We start from the raw sequence: 14,646 nt of genomic DNA, 5'->3' as shown, positions 1-14,646 counted from the left end.
TTTCCGGTGACTGTGAGTGTGAGTGGTGGTGGTGGTGTGTGAGTGGCGCGGAGTTTAAACTGGTTTTCTGGTCTGTTTTTCAACTGTTGTTTCCACTGTTTTCTGTTGCATTATCAGGTAAGACAGTTTTCTTTATTCGTCTGTAACATTAGCTGCTGTCAGGAGGTATGGCGTCTGCGACGCCTCCTCCAACTATCCGGCATGGTGCTCGGATAGTTCCTCCAGACAGTTCAGTCTCCGTGGAGGAGGTTCTGCTGGCAGCAGGTGAGCAGGTAGGACATGACAACATCTTGTTTGCCTCTCGCATGAACAAGGCGGTTGTCGTGTTCCTGAAAAGTGAACCTCACGTTTTTCAGTTGATTGAGAGCGGCGTGTTCATCGGGGACCTGTTTGTGCAGGTCTCCCCGCTGACAGCTCCCTCAACGCGGATCACCGTATCCGGTGTTCCGCCGTTCATTCCAAACGAGCTAATAGAGAAGGAGCTTCGCCGGTTTGGAAAGTTTGCCAGCGGGTTTAAAACTGTGAGTTTGGGGTGTAAAGACCCCAAACTGAAGCATGTCCAGTCTCTGAGGAGACAGGTGTTCATGTTCCTGGACTCGCCGACACAGACTTTGGAGGTGTCTTTCCGTGTTAAACAAGGCGACGCTTCTTACATGGTGTATGCGAGTTCAGGACAGATGAAGTGTTTTGAATGTGGTGATGTGGGGCATAAACGGTTTGCGTGTCCACACAAGCAGCAGGGGGAGAATGCGAGCGGCTCCGCTCGTGCCGGAGCAGCGGGTGTGGTCGCTTCCGCGGCTGGCGGGTCTGCGACCGGCGCGCCGGAGGCCGATGCCCCCGCGGGAGCTTCGGCTCCGGAGACTAATATGAACAATGAGTTGGTTGTCAGGGAACAGGAGAGCTCCACTGCTCTCGGAGATAACAGTGCTACGATGAGCGTGACTGCAGGTCAGGAGTCTGTAGATGTGGTTGGTTCGAGCTCCTCTCAGGCGGCTGACAATAACACGGTAACAGGGCTGGTTGAGAACAAAGGAATTGTCCCAAAGAGTCATCTTAATCAGGAAATGGCCTTCAGTGATGAGAACTTGCTGTGTAACAGCCAGGCCTCATGTGCACGGGAGGACATGGATGATGAATATGAGTCAGACAATGTGTCCATCTCTGAGGCACCCTGCATGAGCACTGACCTGTACTCTTTGGAGGAGATAAATCTGTTTTTGGATGAAACTTTCAAAAAATCTGTCAAAGTGGAGGATTACTTTAGGGATACTGACAAATTCATTAGATCGGTGAATGTACATAAAAGACAAGTGGGTTTTGACCTGCTGGATGAAAAAAAGCGTTTCCGTCTTAAAAAACATATCACCACTCTGAGAAAAATCAGCGGTAAAACCAGAAGAGTCAAAAAATGAAATGATGATGCATCACTGGGTGTTTCTCTCTCTCCTCTGTTTTTTAACTGTTTCTATCTGTCTGTGTTCCTTCTCTGGCCTATCTATGAGGAGCCTTAAAGTAGGGTCTCTTAACATAAATGGTGGGAGGGATAGACAGAAAAGGGCTTTAATATCTGAGATCTCAGATCAAAAAAAGATTGATGTGTTGTTCTTACAGGAGACACATACAGTCATACAAGATGAGACAGACTGGGGTCTGTGGTGGAAGGGTTCCCATAGGCTTAGCCATGGAACAAATTTCAGTGCAGGAGTAGCTGTTCTTTTTAGAGAAGCTGTCACTATATCTATTTTATCTTGCACAGAAGTAGTTAAAGGCCGTTTGCTCGTTGTTAGAGCATCCATAGAGGACTCAGTTTATTGTTTCGTCAACATCTATGCCCCAAACAGTGGAAGAGAGAGAGTAAGATTTTACACCCAGCTAAAAAATGAGTTGATAATGCATCAGGAAGAGTATATTATTATTGGTGGTGATTTCAACTGCACTTTAGATTTCACTGCTGACAGGATTGGCGAAGAACCCCACCCACAGTCATCTCAGACCCTGAGCAATGCCATGCTACATCTGGACTTGCTTGACTCTTTTAGAATAAAACATCCACGTTCCCGACAGTACACATGGGTGAGGGTCTGCAACAACCAGGTTTGTGCAGCCAGATTAGACAGAATTTACATTTCAGAAACTCTCAGCCCTAGATTGATTTCTTGCAATATAAATCCAGTTGGTTTTACTGATCACCACTTAGTGACAGTGGAAATAGCATTTTCATCAGGTGCACGGGCTAAGTCCTGTTGGCACTTTAATAATAAATTGCTGCTTGACAAAGTCTTTTGTCAGGATTTTGAACGGTTTTGGAATCACTGGAGAACTCAAAAAGTAAAGTTTTGTTCCCTTAAGTTGTGGTGGGAGGTTGGAAAAGCACAGATACGTGTTTTTTGTCAGCAGTACACCTCCTATTCCTCTGCTAGGATAAAAACTGTAATTAATGACCTGGAGTCTGATATCAAGAGCATCGAAGAAGGCTTGAATAGGAGTGTAAATGACATGAGTGGCCCTCTGCTGGAGAAGAAAAGGTCGGAGCTGAGCTCACTCTTGCAAGAGAGGGTTAAGGGAGCCCTTGTTCGATCCCGGTTCCTTCAGCTCAAGGACATGGATGCCCCAAGCTCTTTTTTTTTCAACCTTGAGAGATCGGTGGCAGAGAAAAAGCTAATGACATGCTTAAAGCTACCAGGGGGAAGCATTACTACTGACCCAGCTGTGATGAGGAAGCATGCCATGGACTTCTATGCAGGCCTGTTCAGATCAGAACCCTGTGATCGGGAGTGTCGTGAGGAGCTTCTAAAGGATCTTCCTCAGCTCAGTGCAGAGGAGAAAGCCGATCTGGACAAAGAATTGACTCTGGAGGAGCTAACATCTGCCGTCAACCAGTTGGCATCTGGACGAGCACCAGGGATAGATGGCCTGCCTATAGACTTCTTTAAAACCTTCTGGAACATCATGGGTCGTGACTTGCATGGAGTTTTTATGGAGTGCTATAAAACTGGTTGTCTTCCGGTGTCCTGTCAGAGGGCAGTACTCTCCCTGCTGCCCAAGAAGGGGGATTTGGCACTTTTAAAGAACTGGAGACCAGTTGCCTTGCTCTGTTCTGACTATAAAGTACTGTCTAGAGCTCTATCCAATAGACTTAAAGAAGTACTAGGCAATGTTATCCATATGGATCAGAACTACTGTGTTTTGGACCGGAATATCATGGATAACATTTTTCTAATTAGAGATGTCATTGATGTGTGCAAATGTCACAATGTAAATATTGGTATTGTTTCTCTAGACCAGGAAAAAGCGTTTGATAGGGTGAATCACTCATACTTGTTCTCCACGTTAAGGGCTTTTGGCTTTGGTGATGGGTTTGTGTCTTGGTTGGGTTTACTTTATTGTAATGCACAGTGCTTGGTGAAAATAGGGGCAGGGTTGAGCCGACCAATCTCTGTACAGCGGGGCATAAGGCAAGGTTGTCCCATCTCTGGCCAGTTATATAGTCTAGCAATTGAACCTCTGCTGTGCAGGTTGAGGGATCGGCTCAGCGGTTTCTCTTTGCCTGGGTCCTGCGGGTTTGAACGTTCCTTAATATTGTCTGCTTACGCAGACGATATAAATATTTTTGTGTCCAACCAGGAGGATGTTCAGTGTCTGCAAGGCGCCTTGTCTCTTTATGAGAAGGCAACATCTGCACGGGTGAACTGGGCAAAAAGTGAGGCACTCTTGTTAGGGCAATGGAGGGATCGGGCAGTACCTTTTCTGCCTGGAGGTCTCAAATGGGAGAGGGAGGGGCTGAAGGTGTTGGGAGTTTTTTTGGGCACTGAGGGGTACAAGTTAAGGAACTGGGAGGGAATGAGGGAGGAAGTGTGCGCTCGGTTGTCTAGATGGAAATGGTTGCTGCCCCAGCTGTCTTATAGGGGAAGAGTTCTGGTTGTTAATAACTTGGTTGCCTCGACTCTCTGGCACAAACTTATCCCTCTGACACCGCCGAGGGGCTTCATAGAGGACATTCAAAGGACAATTCTGGACTTTTTCTGGTCTGGTAAGCACTGGATCCGGGCAGCAGCCTTGTGCTTACCTGTAGCTGAGGGTGGGCAAGGACTTGTAGACATCCAGTCCAAAGTTGCTGCTTTTAGACTACAGACAGCGCAGCGGATCCTTTACAACAGTGGTCCAAGCTGGCTAGACACAGCTCGGCTGCTCTTGAGAAGAGCTGGGCGTTTGGACTACGATAAACAACTGTTCCTGGTAGAGAGTGCAGATCTTGATCTGTCTGGACTTACATCATTCTATAGTTCCGTACTGCAGGCCTGGCAGGGGTTCAAGTTCCAGCGTGCAGGCAATCAGACTCCGGGTATGTGGGTTTTTGAAGAGCCATTGTTTTGTAATGGTTTCTTGAAGACTCTAGCCCTGCAATCTGCCAGCCTGCGGACCAGCCTCAGAGGTGCTGGTTGCACCAAAGTTGGACATTTGATGAAGCTGACTGCTGTGCCGGTTAACGTCCGGAGAGAGAGGAGTAAAATTACTTCCATTCGTTTGTTTAACAGGGTGGTGGCAGAAGTCTGTGAGGCTTTTCCACCCCATCTAAGACCCTTTGTAAGAGACCGAACCCTGTGCGAACAATGGAACGAAGGCAGTGAGTACAGTTTCCCCGCTCTGTCTGTTTCCCCTGCAGTGGGGGAGTGGAGGGAGAGGGGGGACGGCTGCTGTCTCTCACAACACCACACCTGGACAAGTTCAAGGATGTAGGGAAGAAGGATCTGTACCTGATCTGTGTTAAAGTCCTCCATCTCCGGTCCCTCTCTGAAGTTAGGGAGTCGGGGTGGACTGAGTTCTTTGGCCCAGACGCTTCCCCGAAGGGCAGCTGGCGGTCCCTGTACAAGCCGCCCGTTGAGAAGCGGACAGCAGACCTCCAGTGGAGGGTTGTACACGGTGCAATAGCTACGAACAGATACAGAGCGCACATAGATCCTGGGGTGGGAGAGGAGTGTGTGTTCTGTTCACAGACTGAAACCCTTGAACATTTGTTTGTTCAGTGTCATAGACTAGAATCACTGTTTGAACTGTTAAAAAGGTTGTTTCAGGGATTCGGGGTGTGCTTTTCCTTTGATTTATTTATTTTTGGTCCTAAATATTGTGCAAAGGAGAAATCTGTTTGTACTTTGTTGAACTTTTTATCTGGGTCGGCAAAGCTGGCTATCTGGCTGACACGCAGGAACAAGACCCAGAGTTCTGGGTGCTTGGACCTGGTGCCAGTCTTTGAGGGACTGTTAAAGTCTCGACTCAGGGTGGAATATGTTTTTTATAAAACAATGGACAAGTTACAGGACTTCATACGGGTGTGGGCTGTGGGGGGGGTGTTGTGCTCTGTGGAAGAAGATGGGGAGCTGAGTATGAAGCTATGAGAAGATGGTTGATTGTTTTGAGTTGTTTTGAGATCCTTTGTTCACGTTGAAAAATGTCGTGTTTTTTTTTGTTTGTTCATGGTGTTGTTTAGCGAAGTGGTTTAATAAAGGGACTTTGAAAACCAAAACCTCTCCCTCTCCTCTCTCCTCTCTCCTCTCTCCTCTCCTGTCTCCTCTCCTCTCCTCTGTCTCCTCTCCTCTCTCTCCTCTCCTCTCTCCTCTCTCCTCTCTCCTCTCTCCTCTCCTGTCTCCTCTCCTCTCTCCTCTCTCCTCTCTCCTCTCTTGTCTCCTCTCTCCTCTCCTCTCTTCTCCTCTCCTCTCTCCTCTCCTCTCCTCTCCTCCCTCCTCTCCTCTCCTCTCCTCAGGTGGAGATGGTGTTCTGGCTGCTCTCCATGCTCGCTAACAGAGATAAGGAGGAGATGTCCCGGACTCTGCTGGCCCTGTCCAGCTCTCAGGACAGCTGCATCGCCATGAGAAAGTCTGGCTGCGTCCCCCTGCTGGTCCAGATCCTGCACGAAGCTCCAGGCGGCGGAGGCGGTCCAGGAGAGACGGTGGCAGCGGGTGGGGGGCGACGGCGGCAGGCTGCAGCCGAGAGGCCAAATCCAGAGCCAGCGCCGCCCTCCACAACATCATCTACTCCCAGCAGGACGAGGGCCAGGCCCGCCGGGAGATGAGGGTCCTGCACATGCTGGAGCAGATCCGGACCTACTGTGACAGTGGCTGGGACTGGATCGAGAGCCACGCTGGGACTCCTTCACCCGGGGAACCAGGACCACCGGTGAGTCAGGTTTAGGTTTAGGTTTTATTGATGTTGTGGTTCTCTAAAATAACACTGAACACACCACATGATAAAACAACAAGGCAACAAGCAAAGACAATACAATCACCATAGAACTAAATAAGAGATAGCAGGTGGTGGATGGCCGTGTCAACACCTGTGTTTTTCTAGTTTTTTACTCTTATCAAGTTAGTTTGAGCCTTGTTTGTTTTTTTTGAGGTGTTGTGATTCAGGAGATCCAGGAGACGATAGTGTGATCGAAATGACCGAATGAATGAAGATGTTTTCACCTGATAGAAACACGGCCAAGATCATTTATATTGTCTCTAGTAGTTAATGGAACTTAAACCATAAGATGAGTGACTGTGCCGATGAGTGGATTCAGTTTTTCCCAAGTGTAGAATTATCTATTATCTGATCGGCCCTCTACTTCAGAAGTTTACAAAGGTGTAAAGTTAGAGAAGCAGATTTACAGATAAGTCAGGACGCATCAGATCTGACTCTGTTTGAGAACCTCCTGTTGTTCTTGTATCTTAGTGAAATCTGTGGTTCTGATGAACATCAGTCTTAAAACTTGAAACTGTTGTTGAATCTTTGCAGTAAAGATCAGATTCAGTGGATTTATAAATGTCCTGTCCACACAGACCTGACAGGCTGGTTACAGACGATCTAAACCAGATATAAAAAGTCTCCTGACTTGTGTTTTTCCTGTCTGCAGATATTCCTGAACCTGTGGACCCTCAGATCTGTCAGGCCATGTGCGCCATCATGAAGCTTTCCTTTGAAGAGGAGTACAGACGAGCCATGAATGAATTAGGTTTGTGAAACGCCGACCTCGTCCTCACATTGGTGAAATATCCAGGCCGTGTTGCTGAGACTTTCCTGTCGTCCTCCAGGTGGTCTGCAGGTGGTGGCTGATCTGATCCACCTGGACCAGGACATGTACGGGATGCAGAACGATCCCATCAACATGGCGCTGCGACGGTATGCAGGGATGGCTCTGACTAACCTGACGTTTGGAGACGTCGTCAACAAGGTACGAACAGACAGGAGCTCAGGAGCTGTGGGAGCAGTAATGTTTGACAGAAACAGGATAAAACGGTCTTAGGTAGTTGGTTTTAATGAGAAATAACCTAAAGCAGAAACTACTGGTTTGGTTTCTGGACCAGACTGCAGACTGTAGGTGAAGCAAACAGCTGATTAATGAAGGATTTTCCAGATTGTAGAGATCTGGTTGTGATCTTGCAGATGTGAGGTTTGTTTTTAGCTGCACTGATTTGTCTCTTTGTGTAAATTCAGATCTTGAGCTTGTAACAGACACCAGCTCTGACAAACACACCCTGGCGTTCAGATATGTTTAGAAACCTGTGTTCTGTTCATCCTCCTTCAGGCAACTCTGTGCTCAAAGAAGAGCTGCCTCCAGGCTCTGGTGGCCCAGCTGGCCTCCGACAGTGAGGAGCTTCACCAGGTGGTCTCCAGCATCCTGAGGAATCTGTCCTGGAGGGCTGACATCAGCAGCAAGAGAGTCCTCAGAGACATCGGCTGTGTGTCTGCACTGATGACCTGCGCCCTGCAGGCCACCAAGGTAACTAAAAAAACCAACCCACGCAGAGTCAATGTGCTGATCAGAGGAAAAACTGGTTTATTTTTAGGAGATTTATTTTGTGAAGATGATCTGTACCCAGCTGTTGTGCCAGGCTTATTATTTCTAGGCTTTATACTGAGCTAAGCTAACCACATTCTGACTCCAGCTCTGGACCAAACACAGACATTAATTATCATCTGAACATCTCACTCTCAGACAAAAAGACAATTAAAGAATTTCCCCAAAATGTTAAACCACTACTAAGCATTACATAAATCAGCCTGAGTAACCCTGATAAAACCTTTGTTTGTTGTGCTGGTTCTGCAGGAGTCGACCTTGAAGAGTCTTGAGCGCTCTGTGGAACCTGTCGGCTCACAGCATCGACAACAAGGTGGCGATCTGCTCAGTGGACGGCGCTCTGGGCTTCTTGGTCAGCACTCTGACGTACCGGTGTCAGACCAACTCACTCGCCATCATCGAGAGCGGAGGAGGGATACTCCGAAATGTGTCGAGTCTGGTCGCCACACGAGAAGACTACAGGTCGGTTTCTGAGCCTCAAATACCTGCTGTCACACTGCTAAAGAAATGTCGTCCTTTTGATCATGGAAACTAGTGGGACAGAATCAAATCTTTCCATTCATCTGTGTGTGGTATTAAAATCAACTTAATTTAATTGCGATGGATGATCTGTGAAAACTTGTCAAAGTAATTATTGTTGTTTAATAATAGTCTAGATTTTTCCAATCGGCCCACACCTTTACAGTTTACAGTTGACAACAATAAAAGCAGATACAAAGTGATGTTAGATAGTGAGTTATATACCATACTGAAATGAATGGAAATGGGAAAAACACATTAAAAGATGGGAAAAACTATATTTTGGAAAATGGCCAGCCGTAATGTAAAGTATCTATATTTGTTAAAAAATCAGCTAAAACATGTAAAAACACTGACACAGTCTTTATCTAACAATAACTACAGCAAGCTGGATGTAAAAAAAAATATCTCTCTTTCTTTCTTCACAGGCAAATCCTCAGGGACCATAACTGCCTCCAGACTCTGCTGCAGCACCTGCGCTCCCACAGCCTGACCATAGTGAGCAACGCCTGCGGGACTCTCTGGAACCTTTCAGCCCGGAGTCCAAAAGACCAGGAGCTGCTGTGGGACCTCGGAGCCGTTAGCATGCTGCGCAACCTTATCCATTCCAAGCACAAGATGATAGCCATGGGCAGCGCTGCAGCTCTAAGAAACCTCCTCACCAACCGACCCCTGAAATATAAGGATGCTGCGGTTGTATCCCCTGGCTCCTGCATGCCTTCCCTCTACATGAGGAAACAAAAGGCACTGGAGGCAGAGCTGGATGCCAAACACCTAGCAGAGACCTTTGATACTCTTGAGAAACAGAGCCCCAAGCATCTAACCCTCAACAAGCCACTACGGCACATTGAGAGTCTGGCGAAGGATTATGCATCTGATTCTGGTTGTTTTGATGATGATGAGGCCCCCAACATCTCCAGTAGCCTGGACACTGGCAGCTTCTCTATGCTGTCTATGTTCCTTACCAATTCTAACTTCCTGCAGAACCAGCCCCGTAAGAGGGAAAGTGAACCGGAGAGAGACGTAGAACCACATCAGATGGCAGAGAAGAGACATGCACCTCCTGACGATGTGGTATCTGCTGCTGCAGAGAAGCTAGCCAAAAAGATCACCAACACGGTTGCCAAGATCGACAGATTAGTCGAGGACATCACCATGCACACATCCTCGGAGGACAGTTTGAGCCTCAGCTCTGAGGATCACCTGGCAGACTGGCCTTATGGACTAGATGAACTCAATGAAGCCCGAGCAAAATCATGCTCCCCCTGCCGTCTCTCTGATACAAGCAGCCTGGCCCACAGAGAACGTCTCAGTAGAGCCCATGCCCTCTCGCCTCAAAACTGCCCACACAAGTGTATCAACAGATAGCCTAAACAGTGGCAGCACTAGTGACGGCTACTGTGGCAGCAAAGATCAGATGCGACCTGCTCCAAGAGCTCTAATGATACAACAACAACGACCAAACCAGCTTGACCTCAAGTTAGCTCATCAAGACTACTTAAATGTAGGACCTTCTGTCCTGAATGAGACTAACCAGCAAGATATTCCAGAGAGGGATTCTGTGGACAACAAAGATGTGAAAGCTCTAGAGCTTAGCAACACAGATGCAGAAAAGAACCAGGATCAACCTGTGCAAACACCTGTCAGTGCATCCACTAAAGTCTCCTCTGATGTCAGCATGACTTCAATTAAACTGTCTCCATCTTATCAACAGGTCCCGCTCATTCAAAGTGTGGCCAAATTTGGTGTAGCAAGACAGCAATCAATGTCCAGGCTGCCCAGGCAATGAGGAGGCAAGCATGGGTACCTACTGTGATGACAGGAGGGAGCATTACAAAATTTTCACCCATGACATCCACCCGAAGCCCAACCATTGGGACGATGGAGACAGTCCAGAAATACTCTGTGGAGAACACCCCAATCTGCTTCTCCCGCTGCAGTTCACTGTCTTCCCTTTCCTCTGGCGATGGAGCACTGGATGGGCAAAGTGAAAATGAGCTGGAGAGTGACTCATCATTAGAAATAATTGAAGTGGAGGATGGAGAGGTAGTGAAGAGAGCTGAAGAGGATGAAACCTTGGAGGATCTGAGTGATAGCCAGCTGCTGATGACAGACTCAAAAACCTTCCCAAGCAAAGAGACAATCCCATTGAGATCCCCTGTCCTGCCAAAAGAGAAAAGGTGTTCCTTAGAGGTGCTTCACCAGCCATACTTGAAGACAGATCTCCATCCAGTTCATCTGAGAATTACATCCACGAAACACCCCTTGTAATGAGTCGCTGTAGTTCAGTCAGTTCTCTGGGCAGCTTTGAGTCTCCCTCTATTGCCAGCTCAATTCAAAGTGATCCTTGCAGTGAGATGATTGATGGGACGATAAGCCCCAGTGATCTTCCTGATAGCCCAGGGCAAACCATGCCTCCAAGCCGGAGTAAAACTCCATGTTGTGTTGATTCGAATGGACCAGAAACGCAGTCCACAGGAATAGCAGGCCAGTGGGAAAGCAGCCTGCGAAAGTTTATGGAGATCGCAGATTCCAAGGAGAGGTTTAACCTTCCTCCTGACCTAGACACAATGATCTACTTCACTGTGGAAAAGCCCACTGAAAACTTCTCTTGTGCTTCAAGCTTAAGTGCTCTGCCTCTTCACGAACATTACATACAGAAAGATGTGGAGCTGAAATTGACCCCCTGCTCCAGCAAAATGACAAAAATCTTCCTTTCCCTGATGAGGATGAACAAGGACTTGACCATGGGGAGAGATACAGTGAGGGAAACTCAGACGATGACATAGAAATTTTAAAGGAATGCATCAACTCAGCCATGCCCTCAAAGTTCAGAAAAGTTAGACCTTCCCTGATGACCACAATCCCCTCTCATATCCTCAATTCCCAGATCCGAAAACCGATACATCTTCCTGTGTACATGATGCTCCCGAATGGCAAAACCCAAATGTGTCCTGGGAGGAGAATTGTCATCCCACAGAAGGACTTCAAATTTGACGATTCATCATTCACTGATTCTGCAGAAGGTACCCCTGTTAACTTCTCAAGCACAACATCGCTAAGTGACGAAACACTTCAGTATCCAGTGAAAGAGAGGGGGCTAAAGACTGCACAGCTAAAGGTATGAACAAACAAGAACTGCTTGATGATGAGGCAAAGAGGATTGAAGACTTGAGGATATTCTCACACTTCCACAAACCCAACAGGATGAACTACCCACCTGAGATACAAATGAACCGAACAACCAAACATGTCATTCCCACTCAGAGGGTGCTGATGCAGAGCAAAGAGGTAGCTGACAGAGTGGCGAGCCAAAGAAATCGTGATCAGTCTCCTAATCAGCAAAAGAAGAGGCAGGGTCAAGGCCCCCTCAGGAAACTGGAACTGCCTGTCATTAAGCAAAACACAGACAGTAACCTTAATGTGGGATCACAAAAAAGGAAACACAATCTTCCGACAAATGACACATTCTTCAGAGGACAGCAATGGCTTCTATGATGATGATAATGAAAAAGATGAAGCAATGAAGCGAATGAGTAGAAAACAGATCAGGGAGGCAAGTAGAAATACTCTTTCCGGAGCATGACAAATATTGGCAGGGTTGATAATTCCCAAGCAAAGCCCAGAGGGTTTCACAGGATAAAACAGAATCTGATAAAGGATGAATCCCTGGCATGTTACTCACTCAGCTCCTCTCTTAGTTCACTGAGCGATGCCGAGTTTGAGGATCAGAAATCAAAAGCCCAACAAATATGGGTATAAAAACAGACACAACAAAACACTGAATATGGTGCAACAAGCAAAGCCTATGACCATCCACTGCCAATATGAAGAGCAAAGCTCACCGAGCTCTGTCAGCATGGATTCAGAGGATGACCTCCTACAGAAATGCATAACATCTGCCATGCCCAAGCAGAGAAGGAAGCTTGCTGCCAGAAAGAAGAAAGCAGAAAATATCCAAAAACAAAAACAGAAAGCCTCTGATGGTTGGAATATCGAAGAGGAAATGGATAGTGATGATACAGCATGGGATAAAGATTCAGACCTCAATAGTGTTGAATGGAGAGCCATACAGGAAGGTGCTAATTGTGTTGTCACTGGCTGCAGGCATCAAAGTCTCAGGAACCATCCTCTGAGGAGACTGAATCCGTCCTGTCATTCATGTCAACGTCCAGCTTTACACCCAAAGAAAGGAAGTTTGCTAAAGATAAAAAGGCAAATAAACCTTTAGACTTTGCACAGCGCAAGCCAGTTCCAAACTTACCAGTGGTTTTCAGAGGAAGGACAGTGATCTATACACCGAAAAAAGAGACAGCTCCATCACAAAGACCTCCTCCCAGAAAAGTACCAACCAAGGCAGATGCTCCAAAGAATCCAAATCTTGCTCAGCACAGATCAAAGAGCCTTCACCGATTAGGCCACCCCCAGGATATAGAACTGTCTTTGCCAAAGAGGAGCTCTACTCCCCTCCAAGGATACCAAAAAGTTCATCCTCTGGATCATCGCAAAGCTCTACACCATCCAAACAGTGGCAGAAGAAGATCACATCACACTCAGACAAATAAATCCATCCAGAAGAAGAATGCAACACCAGCCAGTAGCCCACCAGCTAGCAGTCCCCTGAAAGAAAGGGACGTTCTCCTGTTGTGAATCAAAATGAAAAAATCCCCGCCACCTAAAACTCAGAAGTCACCTGTCCGAATCCCTTTTATGCAAAATTCAGGCAGGCAACCCAGACCTCTGTCACCGCTGGTAACTAACCAAACAACCAGCAGACAAGCCAATCAGGTCAATGGGAAAAGGGTTACCCGCAATCGATTTGACCTGGTCAGGATGACTTCTGTCCACTCAAGTGGTGGTGAGTCTGATCGCAGTGGATTCTTGAGACAGCTGACTTTCATTAAGGAATCAAAGACTGTGCTGAGACGTGATGGATCTGCACGCAACTTATCTGGAACTCAAAATGGATCTCCTCGCAGATCAGTTCCTGGAGCTTCAGCTGTCTTCCTTTGCTCGTCACGCTGTCAGGAACTTAAGGCAGCTGTGCAAGCCCCAAGAAGGGTTCAAGTAAAAAGTCCAGGACAAGCACAGCAAGTTCAAGGCCAGACCGTGGCCCTCAGAAGCAGAATACAGCCCTCTCTCGAGCGACCTCCAGTGAAAGGGATCTATCTGCAAGACGCCAGCCAGGAGAACCAGTTCTGAAAGCCCCTGCAGGGTGGCTCAACGAAACGGGCCTAGCAGAGCGCCCCGGGGCCAGGCAGCAACAAAGACAAAGATAACTTTAAGCGTCACGCCTCATCACCAAAGCATAAACATACTAAGCCGAGTGACCAGCCGTTCTTCCTCCGCTCCTCTTCATCTGATTCGAGTGGAAGAGCAAAGAGCGAGGATGATACAAAGAAGAAAGGGCAGAGATCTGCATCTCGGCTGAATGACAGAGTCACCTGGAGGAGGATCAGGGATGAAGATGTACCTCAAATCTTGAAAAGCACTCTGCAGCCAATGCATTACCTCTGGTGCCTTCTCCTGACGGGGAAAAGCCAAAGCCACCAGCTCTTCCAGGAAAACTGCCAACCATTCTACTTGCATCTCGCAAGACAAGTGACGCAACAGTCCAGACAGAAGATTTTGCGAATAACAAGATCAACTCGAGCACCTCTCCAACAGTCGAAACAGCTCCAGTGATCTCAGAGGAAGTGGCACGACTTGCACTCCTCCGAAAGATCAGTGCCACTCCGGGAGTAACCTCCAGGATGGTGATTCAGATGCTTCCCTGAGGAGCCACAGCACCGTCTCCACAGGAACAACAGACAGCTATGTGGGCGGAGTTGTCCATTTCCGCCAAGGATCCCCCAGCAAGGCCGTCCGAGTCACCCCATTCAACTACATCCCCAGCCCATGGCCTGCTGCCTGCAAGACACACACAGAGCCAAGCACCACAATCAATGAGAAATCAGGGGAAAAAAGTGAGTCATAGGACGTTAAGTGGATTACTGGACGACTCTGCTGTGTTCCTGAATGAAACTCAGCGCTCAGGTGGACAAACGAGGAGTGTGCTGGTCCCTATACCTCGGATACTGACCCTTTACTTTCCCCATTGTCTGAGTTCAAGTTTTTTCTCTCTCTGAACAGTTGATCACAGCTTCCATCTCCCATTCATACAGGGTTGGATGTATGCATTGAGGACAGGTCTGACATGAACAGGCCTCCAATAACTTGTAGAGATGCGCTTCAGAGAAAAATCACATGAAAAGGAAGTGCATCTTTTTGTACTTTTTTTGTATTTGTAGAAT

At 47.4% G+C, this 14,646-nt stretch overlaps 1 pseudogene; it reads left to right on the top strand.

Moving 5' to 3' along the window:
* The first annotated feature begins 167 nt into the window (after window positions 1-167).
* On the top strand, window positions 168-14,252 carry LOC108896033 (adenomatous polyposis coli protein 2-like; annotated as a pseudogene).
* The last annotated feature ends 394 nt before the right edge of the window (window positions 14,253-14,646 follow it).

Source organism: Lates calcarifer, linkage group LG20 (assembly GCF_001640805.2).
Source record: "Lates calcarifer isolate ASB-BC8 linkage group LG20, TLL_Latcal_v3, whole genome shotgun sequence".
In the NCBI taxonomy this organism is placed as follows: domain Eukaryota; kingdom Metazoa; phylum Chordata; class Actinopteri; family Centropomidae; genus Lates; species Lates calcarifer.
This window is presented reverse-complemented; position numbering and strand designations above follow the sequence as displayed.